Raw genomic sequence first — 8,960 nt, forward strand, 5'->3', positions numbered from 1 at the left:
GAGAGGAAAGTAACATTGTTAGGGGGGTCAGATGGTAATTGGTCATTCACTGCAGGAGGAAGAGGTACCAGCGTGCAATAAGGAGAACCCCGGCAGAATACGGCTATGGCAGCATGGCTCAGGGAAACAGAGGCAGAATAAGGCTATGGCAGCATAGCTAAGGGAAACAGAGGCAGAATAAGGCTATGGCAGCATAGCTAAGGGAAACAGAGGCAGAATAAGGCTATGGCAGCATAGCTAAGGGAAACAGAGGCAGAATAAGGCTATGACAGCATAGCTAAGGGAAACAGAGGCAGAATAAGGCTATGGCAGCATGGCTGAGGGAAACAGAGGCAGAATAAGGCTATGGCAGCATAGCTAAGGGAAACAGAGGCAGAATAAGGCTATGGCAGCATGGCTGAGGGAAACAGAGGCAGAATAAGGCTATGGCAGCATGGCTAAGGGAAACAGAGGCAGAATAAGGCTATGACAGGGTAGCTAAGGGGAACAGAGGCAGAATAAGCCTATGGCAGCATAGCTAAGGGAAACAGAGGCAGAATAAGGCTATGGCAGCATAGCTAAGGGGAACAGAGGCAGAATAAGGCTATGGCAGCATAGCTAAGGGAAACAGAGGCAGAATAAGGCTATGGCAGCATGGCTGAGGGAAACAGAGGCAGAATAAGGCTATGGCAGCGTAGCTAAGGGAAACAGAGGCAGAATAAGGCTATGGCAGCGTAGCTAAGGGGAACAGAGGCAGAATAAGGCTATGGCAGCATGGCTAAGGGAAACAGAGGCAGAATAAGGCTATGACAGCATGGCTAAGGGGAACAGAGGCAGAATAAGCCTATGGCAGCATAGCTAAGGGAAACAGAGGCAGAATAAGGCTATGGCAGCATAGCTCAGGGAAACAGAGGCTGAATAAGGCTATGGCAGCATAGCTAAGGGAAACAGAGGCAGAATAAGGCTATGGCAGCATGGCTAAGGGGAACAGAGGCAGAATAAGGCTATGGCAGCATAGCTAAGGGGAACAGAGGCAGAATAAGGCTATGGCAGCATGGCTCAGGGAAACAGGCAGAATAAGGCTATGGCAGCATGGCTAAGGGAAACAGAGGCAGAATAAGGCTATGGCAGCGTAGCTAAGGGAAACAGAGGCAGAATAAGCCTATGGCAGCATAGCTAAGGGAAACAGAGGCAGAATAAGGCTATGGCAGCATGGCTGAGGGAAACAGAGGCAGAATAAGGCTATGGCAGCATGGCTAAGGGAAACAGAGGCAGAATAAGGCTATGGCAGGGTAGCTAAGGGGAACAGAGGCAGAATAAGCCTATGGCAGCATAGCTAAGGGAAACAGAGGCAGAATAAGGCTATGGCAGCATAGCTCAGGGAAACAGAGGCAGAATAAGGCTATGGCAGCGTAGCTAAGGGAAACAGAGGCAGAATAAGGCTATGGCAGCATGGCTAAGGGAAACAGAGGCAGAATAAGGCTATGACAGGGTAGCTAAGGGGAACAGAGGCAGAATAAGCCTATGGCAGCATAGCTAAGGGAAACAGAGGCAGAATAAGGCTATGGCAGCATAGCTCAGGGAAACAGAGGCAGAATAAGGCTATGGCAGCGTAGCTAAGGGAAACAGAGGCAGAATAAGGCTATGGCAGCGTAGCTCAGGGAAACAGAGGCAGAATAAGGCTATGGCAGCATAGCTAAGGGAAACAGAGGCAGAATAAGGCTATGGCAGCGTAGCTAAGGGAAACAGAGGCAGAATAAGGCTATGGCAGCATAGCTAAGGGAAACAGAGGCAGAATAAGGCTATGGCAGCGTAGCTAAGGGAAACAGAGGCAGAATAAGGCTATGGCAGCATAGCTAAGGGAAACAGAGGCAGAATAAGGCTATGGCAGCATAGCTAAGGGAAACAGAGGCAGAATAAGGCTATGGCAGCGTAGCTAAGGGAAACAGAGGCAGTGGCCAACACAGCCATGAGGGCAGGCTTGAGACGGTCACCACCAGACCATGACTGGTCATACTTAACACAGCAATGATCCACTGACAGCACTGACAGCCAAGTCCACCAGAGGCTCTATAGCTTATGCCAGCCACCCACTCCTGCCCCTCAACTATAGGACAGACTAAAGAGATACAATTTTAGCCTAGCTTTAAATAAGGTGATAGTGTCTGCACCCCGAACATGAGCAGGCAATTTGTTCCACAGGAAAGGAGCACGATAAGAAAAGGCTCTGCCATCTATGGAACTTTGAGTTATTCTAGGAATAACAAGGAGGCCTGCACCCTGCGAACGGAGTATTCGTGAGGGAGTATAAGGATGAAGTAAATCTTTTAAGTACAGAGGGGCAAGCCCATCTAAGGCTCTAAAAGTCATAAGTAGTATTCTGTAATCTATTCAGAATTTAACAGGCAGCCAGTGAAGTGAAGCTAACACTGGGCTGATGTGCTCAAATCTCCCTACTACCATTATCTCAGTCTTATCTGAGTTTAGCAAAAGAAAGTTAAGATGCATCCATTTCTTTATGTCTTTAAGACAAGCTTCCATTTTTGACAGCTGGACAATTTCCTCAGGTTTGACTGATAGACACAACTGTGTGTCCTCAGCATAGCAGTGTTAGTTAATGCCATGTTTGCGAATAACGTGTCCCAGGGGCAGCATATAGACAACCCTCCATTGCTTCAGGGGAGGATTGTCTCCTGCTTAGTCTAATCAACTGTACTTCGCTCTGGATAAGAGCATCTGCCAAATGCCATTAATGTAACATAATGTAATGAGTGAGAGTGCTTCTATTCACACTGTAGAATTACAAAGACAACACATTGTAGATTAACTTCTGTTCACTTAGATATTAATTGTAACAGGCTTTTTAGATAGATATCCCCTCCCACACATCACCAACCATGGTCCTATAACCAGTGAATCTCTACCCACAGAACCAGGCTGGCTCATTATTGTCCTTTCCCACTGTAGAGCTGAACCAGGCTGGCTCATTATAGCCCTTTCCCACTGTAGAGTTGAACCAGGCTGGCTCATTATTGCCCTTTCCCACTGTAGAGCTGAACCAGGCTGGCTCATTATTGCCCTTTCCCACTGTAGAGCTGAACCAGGCTGGCTCATTATAGCCCTTTCCCCCTGTAGAGCTGAACCAGGCTGGCTCATTATAGCCCTTTCCCACTGTAGAGCTGAACCAGGCTGGCTCATTATAGCCCTTTCCCCCTGTAGAGCTGAACCAGGCTGGCTCATTATAGCCCTTTCCCACTGTAGAGCTGAACCAGGCTAGCTCATTACAGCCCTTTCCCACCGTAGAGCTGAACCAGGCTGGCTCATTATAGCCCTTTCCCACTGTAGAGCTGAACCAGGCTGGCTCATTATAGCCCTTTCCCCCTGTAGAGCTGAACCAGGCTGGCTCATTATAGCCCTTTCCCCCTGTAGAGCTGAACCAGGCTGGCTCATTATAGCCCTTTCCCACTGTAGAGCTGAACCAGGCTGGCTCATTATAGCCCTTTCCCACTGTAGAGCTGAACCAGGCTGGCTCATTATAGCCCTTTCCCCCTGTAGAGCTGAACCAGGCTGGCTCATTATAGCCCTTTCCCCCTGTAGAGCTGAACCAGGCTGGCTCATTATAGCCCTTTCCCACCGTAGAGCTGAACCAGGCTGGCTCATTATAGCCCTTTCCCACTGTAGAGCTGAACCAGGCTGGCTCATTATAGCCCTTTCCCCCTGTAGAGCTGAACCAGGCTGGCTCATTATAGCCCTTTCCCCCTGTAGAGCTGAACCAGGCTGGCTCATTATAGCCCTTTCCCACTGTAGAGCTGAACCAGGCTGGCTCATTATAGCCCTTTCCCACTGTAGAGCTGAACCAGGCTGGCTCATTATAGCCCTTTCCCCCTGTAGAGCTGAACCAGGCTGGCTCATTATAGCCCTTTCCCCCTGTAGAGCTGAACCAGGCTGGCTCATTATAGCCCTTTCCCACTGTAGAGCTGAACCAGGCTGGCTCATTATAGCCCTTTCCCACTGTAGAGCTGAACCAGGCTGGCTCATTATAGCCCTTTCCCAATGTAGAGCTGAACCAGGCTGGCTCATTATAGCCCTTTCCCACTGTAGAGCTGAACCAGGCTGGCTCATTATAGCCCTTTCCCCCTGTAGAGCTGAACCAGGCTGGCTCATTATAGCCCTTTCCCACTGTAGAGCTGAACCAGGCTGGCTCATTATAGCCCTTTCCCCCTGTAGAGCTGAACCAGGCTGGCTCATTATAGCCCTTTCCCACTGTAGAGCTGAACCAGGCTGGCTCATTATAGCCCTTTCCCCCTGTAGAGCTGAACCAGGCTGGCTCATTATAGCCCTTTCGCACTGTAGAGCTGAACCAGGCTGGCTCATTATAGCCCTTTCCCACTGTAGAGCTGAACCAGGCTGGCTCATTATAGCCCTTTCCCACTGTAGAGCTGAACCAGGCTGGCTCATTATAGCCCTTTCCCAATGTAGAGCTGAACCAGGCTGGCTCATTATAGCCCTTTCCCACTGTAGAGCTGAACCAGGCTGGCTCATTATAGCCCTTTCCCCCTGTAGAGCTGAACCAGGCTGGCTCATTATAGCCCTTTCCCACTGTAGAGCTGAACCAGGCTAGCTTGTGCATGTAAGTCTGTGTGCACGTGTGTATGTACGTGTGTGTGTGCATGTAAGTCTGTGTGTACGTGTATGTACGTGTGTGTGAAATCAATCACTTTCTGACCTCACCTTTTTAGATTTGAACACATCCACATTGTGTTAAACTATGAGAGAGTGTGGAATCTGGTTTGATTAACCAGAATGACTAATCATTCAGAAGACAGGACACCCATGTTGGACCCAACCCACCTATGGCCCCAGGTTTCTTTTCTCATGGGAAATTAGTGCTGCTGATTGGCCAGACAATTGCCTCCACACCTGCCTCCCAGGTAAAGAGAAGGTGGAACACACCTGCCTCCCAGGTAAAGAGAAGGTGGAACACACCTGCCTCCCAGGTAAAGAGAAGGTGGAACACACCTGCCTCCCAGGTAAAGAGAAGGTGGAACACACCTGCCTCCCAGGTAAAGAGAAGGTGGAACACACCTGCCTCCCAGGTAAAGAGAAGGTGGAACACACCTGCCTCCCAGGTAAAGAGAGGGTGGAACACACCTGCCTCCCAGGTAAAGAGAAGGTGGAACACACCTGCCTCCCAGGTAAAGAGAAGGTGGAACACACCTGCCTCCCAGGTAAAGAGAAGGTGGAACACACCTGCCTCCCAGGTAAAGAGAAGGTGGAACACACCTGCCTCCCAGGTAAAGAGAGGGTGGAACACACCTGCCTCCCAGGTAAAGAGAAGGTGGAACACACCTGCCTCCCAGGTAAAGAGAAGGTGGAACACACCTGCCTCCCAGGTAAAGAGAGGGTGGAACACACCTGCCTCCCAGGTAAAGAGAGGGTGGAACACACCTGCCTCCCAGGTAAAGAGAAGGTGGAACACACCTGCCTCCCAGGTAAAGAGAGGGTGGAACACACCTGCCTCCCAGGTAAAGAGAAGGTGGAACACACCTGCCTCCCAGGTAAAGAGAAGGTGGAACACACCTGCCTCCCAGGTAAAGAGAGGGTGGAACACACCTGCCTCCCAGGTAAAGAGAGGGTGGAACACACCTGCCTCCCAGGTAAAGAGAGGGTGGAACACACCTGCCTCCCAGGTAAAGAGAAGGTGGAACACACCTGCCTCCCAGGTAAAGAGAGGGTGGAACACACCTGCCTCCCAGGTAAAGAGAAGGTGGAACACACCTGCCTCCCAGGTAAAGAGAGGGTGGAACACACCTGCCTCCCAGGTAAAGAGAAGGTGGAACACACCTGCCTCCCAGGTAAAGAGAGGGTGGAACACACCTGCCTCCCAGGTAAAGAGAAGGTGGAACACACCTGCCTCCCAGGTAAAGAGAAGGTGGAACACACCTGCCTCCCAGGTAAAGAGAGGGTGGAACACACCTGCCTCCCAGGTAAAGAGAGGGTGGAACACACCTGCCTCCCAGGTAAAGAGAAGGTGGAACACACCTGCCTCCCAGGTAAAGAGAGGGTGGAACACACCTGCCTCCCAGGTAAAGAGAGGGTGGAACACACCTGCCTCCCAGGTAAAGAGAAGGTGGAACACACCTGCCTCCCAGGTAAACAGAAGGTGGAACACACCTGCCTCCCAGGTAAAGAGAAGGTGGAACACACCTGCCTCCCAGGTAAAGAGAAGGTGGAACACACCTGCCTCCCAGGTAAAGAGAAGGTGGAACACACCTGCCTCCCAGGTAAAGAGAAGGTGGAACACACCTGCCTCCCAGGTAAAGAGAAGGTGGAACACACCTGCCTCCCAGGTAAAGAGAAGGTGGAACACACCTGCCTCCCAGGTAAAGAGAGGGTGGAACACACCTGCCTCCCAGGTAAAGAGAAGGTGGAACACACCTGCCTCCCAGGTAAAGAGAAGGTGGAACACACCTGCCTCCCAGGTAAAGAGAGGGTGGAACACACCTGCCTCCCAGGTAAAGAGAAGGTGGAACACACCTGCCTCCCAGGTAAAGAGAAGGTGGAACACACCTGCCTCCCAGGTAAAGAGAGGGTGGAACACACCTGCCTCCCAGGTAAAGAGAAGGTGGAACACACCTGCCTCCCAGGTAAAGAGAAGGTGGAACACACCTGCCTCCCAGGTAAAGAGAGGGTGGAACACACCTGCCTCCCAGGTAAAGAGAAGGTGGAACACACCTGCCTCCCAGGTAAAGAGAAGGTGGAACACACCTGCCTCCCAGGTAAAGAGAGGGTGGAACACACCTGCCTCCCAGGTAAAGAGAAGGTGGAACACACCTGCCTCCCAGGTAAAGAGAGGGTGGAACACACCTGCCTCCCAGGTAAAGAGAGGGTGGAACACACCTGCCTCCCAGGTAAAGAGAGGGTGGAACACACCTGCCTCCCAGGTAAAGAGAGGGTGGAACACACCTGCCTCCCAGGTAAAGAGAAGGTGGAACACACCTGCCTCCCAGGTAAAGAGAAGGTGGAACACACCTGCCTCCCAGGTAAAGAGAGGGTGGAACACACCTGCCTCCCAGGTAAAGAGAAGGTGGAACACACCTGCCTCCCAGGTAAAGAGAAGGTGGAACACACCTGCCTCCCAGGTAAAGAGAGGGTGGAACACACCTGCCTCCCAGGTAAAGAGAAGGTGGAACACACCTGCCTCCCAGGTAAAGAGAAGGTGGAACACACCTGCCTCCCAGGTAAAGAGAGGGTGGAACACACCTGCCTCCCAGGTAAAGAGAAGGTGGAACACACCTGCCTCCCAGGTAAAGAGAAGGTGGAACACACCTGCCTCCCAGGTAAAGAGAGGGTGGAACACACCTGCCTCCCAGGTAAAGAGAAGGTGGAACACACCTGCCTCCCAGGTAAAGAGAAGGTGGAACACACCTGCCTCCCAGGTAAAGAGAGGGTGGAACACACCTGCCTCCCAGGTAAAGAGAGGGTGGAACACACCTGCCTCCCAGGTAAAGAGAGGGTGGAACACACCTGCCTCCCAGGTAAAGAGAGGGTGGAACACACCTGCCTCCCAGGTAAAGAGAAGGTGGAACACACCTGCCTCCCAGGTAAAGAGAAGGTGGAACACACCTGCCTCCCAGGTAAAGAGAGGGTGGAACACACCTGCCTCCCAGGTAAAGAGAGGGTGGAACACACCTGCCTCCCAGGTAAAGAGAAGGTGGAACACACCTGCCTCCCAGGTAAAGAGAGGGTGGAACACACCTGCCTCCCAGGTAAAGAGAGGGTGGAACACACCTGCCTCCCAGGTAAAGAGAAGGTGGAACACACCTGCCTCCCAGGTAAAGAGAGGGTGGAACACACCTGCCTCCCAGGTAAAGAGAGGGTGGAACACACCTGCCTCCCAGGTAAAGAGAAGGTGGAACACACCTGCCTCCCAGGTAAAGGGAGGGTGAACACACCTGCCTCCCAGGTAAAGAGAGGGTGGAACACACCTGCCTCCCAGGTAAAGAGAAGGTGGAAGGCCATCACTCCTCAGCCCTTGAGGACCATGACTTGTTGATCTGTGTCTTTGAGCTTCAAATTCTCTTTGAAGTATGACTGTTATCCAGACACACCCATAGGGGGGGAACTGTGCAGTTTTCCAGCCAAGCCAAGCCTGCCCTCTGCTGGACAGCCTGGGTATTACAAAAGCAGAGTTTCCCAGCTGCCTCGGCAGGGTGGCTGAAGGGACTGGCATGGGCGGCCACTCTTTAAGTCTCTAGATCAGTGCTCCTGAACTCCTGAAGCAAACGCCTGCAGATACTGTGGCGTGGAGTTGAGTAGCCCTGCTCTAGATATGAGTGTCTGCCCAATGCATAAAAATGCAAACAAATTGAGTTAGAATGGAGGGGGCACGTCAGCAGGGCGCAGCTGGGGAGGAGACACTTTATACAACCATCTCACGCTACAGAGGGCGCTGTTTGCAGTTTGATGCAACATAACATAACTGGTCTGCTTGTGGAGCTTGTGGAGTACAATTAAAAAGCAGGATTTCTGAGTTAGCTGGATAACTGCTCTGAGTAAAACCCACAAAGCAGGGTTACTGAGTTAGCTGGATAACTGCATTGAGTAAAATCCACAAAGCAGGATTACTGAGTTAGCTGGATAACTGCTCTGAGTAAAACCCACAAAGCAGGATTTCTGAGTTAGTTGGATAACTGCACTGAGTAAAACCCACAAAGCAGGGTTACTGAGTTAGCTGGATAACTGCATTGAGTAAAATCCACAAAGCAGGATTGCTGAGTTAGCTGGATAACTGCTCTGAGTAAAACCCTCAAAGCAGGGTTACTGTGTTAGCTGGATAACTGCTCTGAGTAAAACCCTCAAAGCAGGATTTCTGAGTGAGCTGGATAACTGCATTGAGTAAAACCCACAAAGCAGGGTTACTGTGTTAGCTGGATAACTGCATTGAGTAAAACCCACAAAGCAGGGTTACTGAGTTAGCT

This window comes from Conger conger, chromosome 9 (assembly GCF_963514075.1).
Source record: "Conger conger chromosome 9, fConCon1.1, whole genome shotgun sequence".
Lineage (NCBI taxonomy): Eukaryota > Metazoa > Chordata > Actinopteri > Anguilliformes > Congridae > Conger > Conger conger.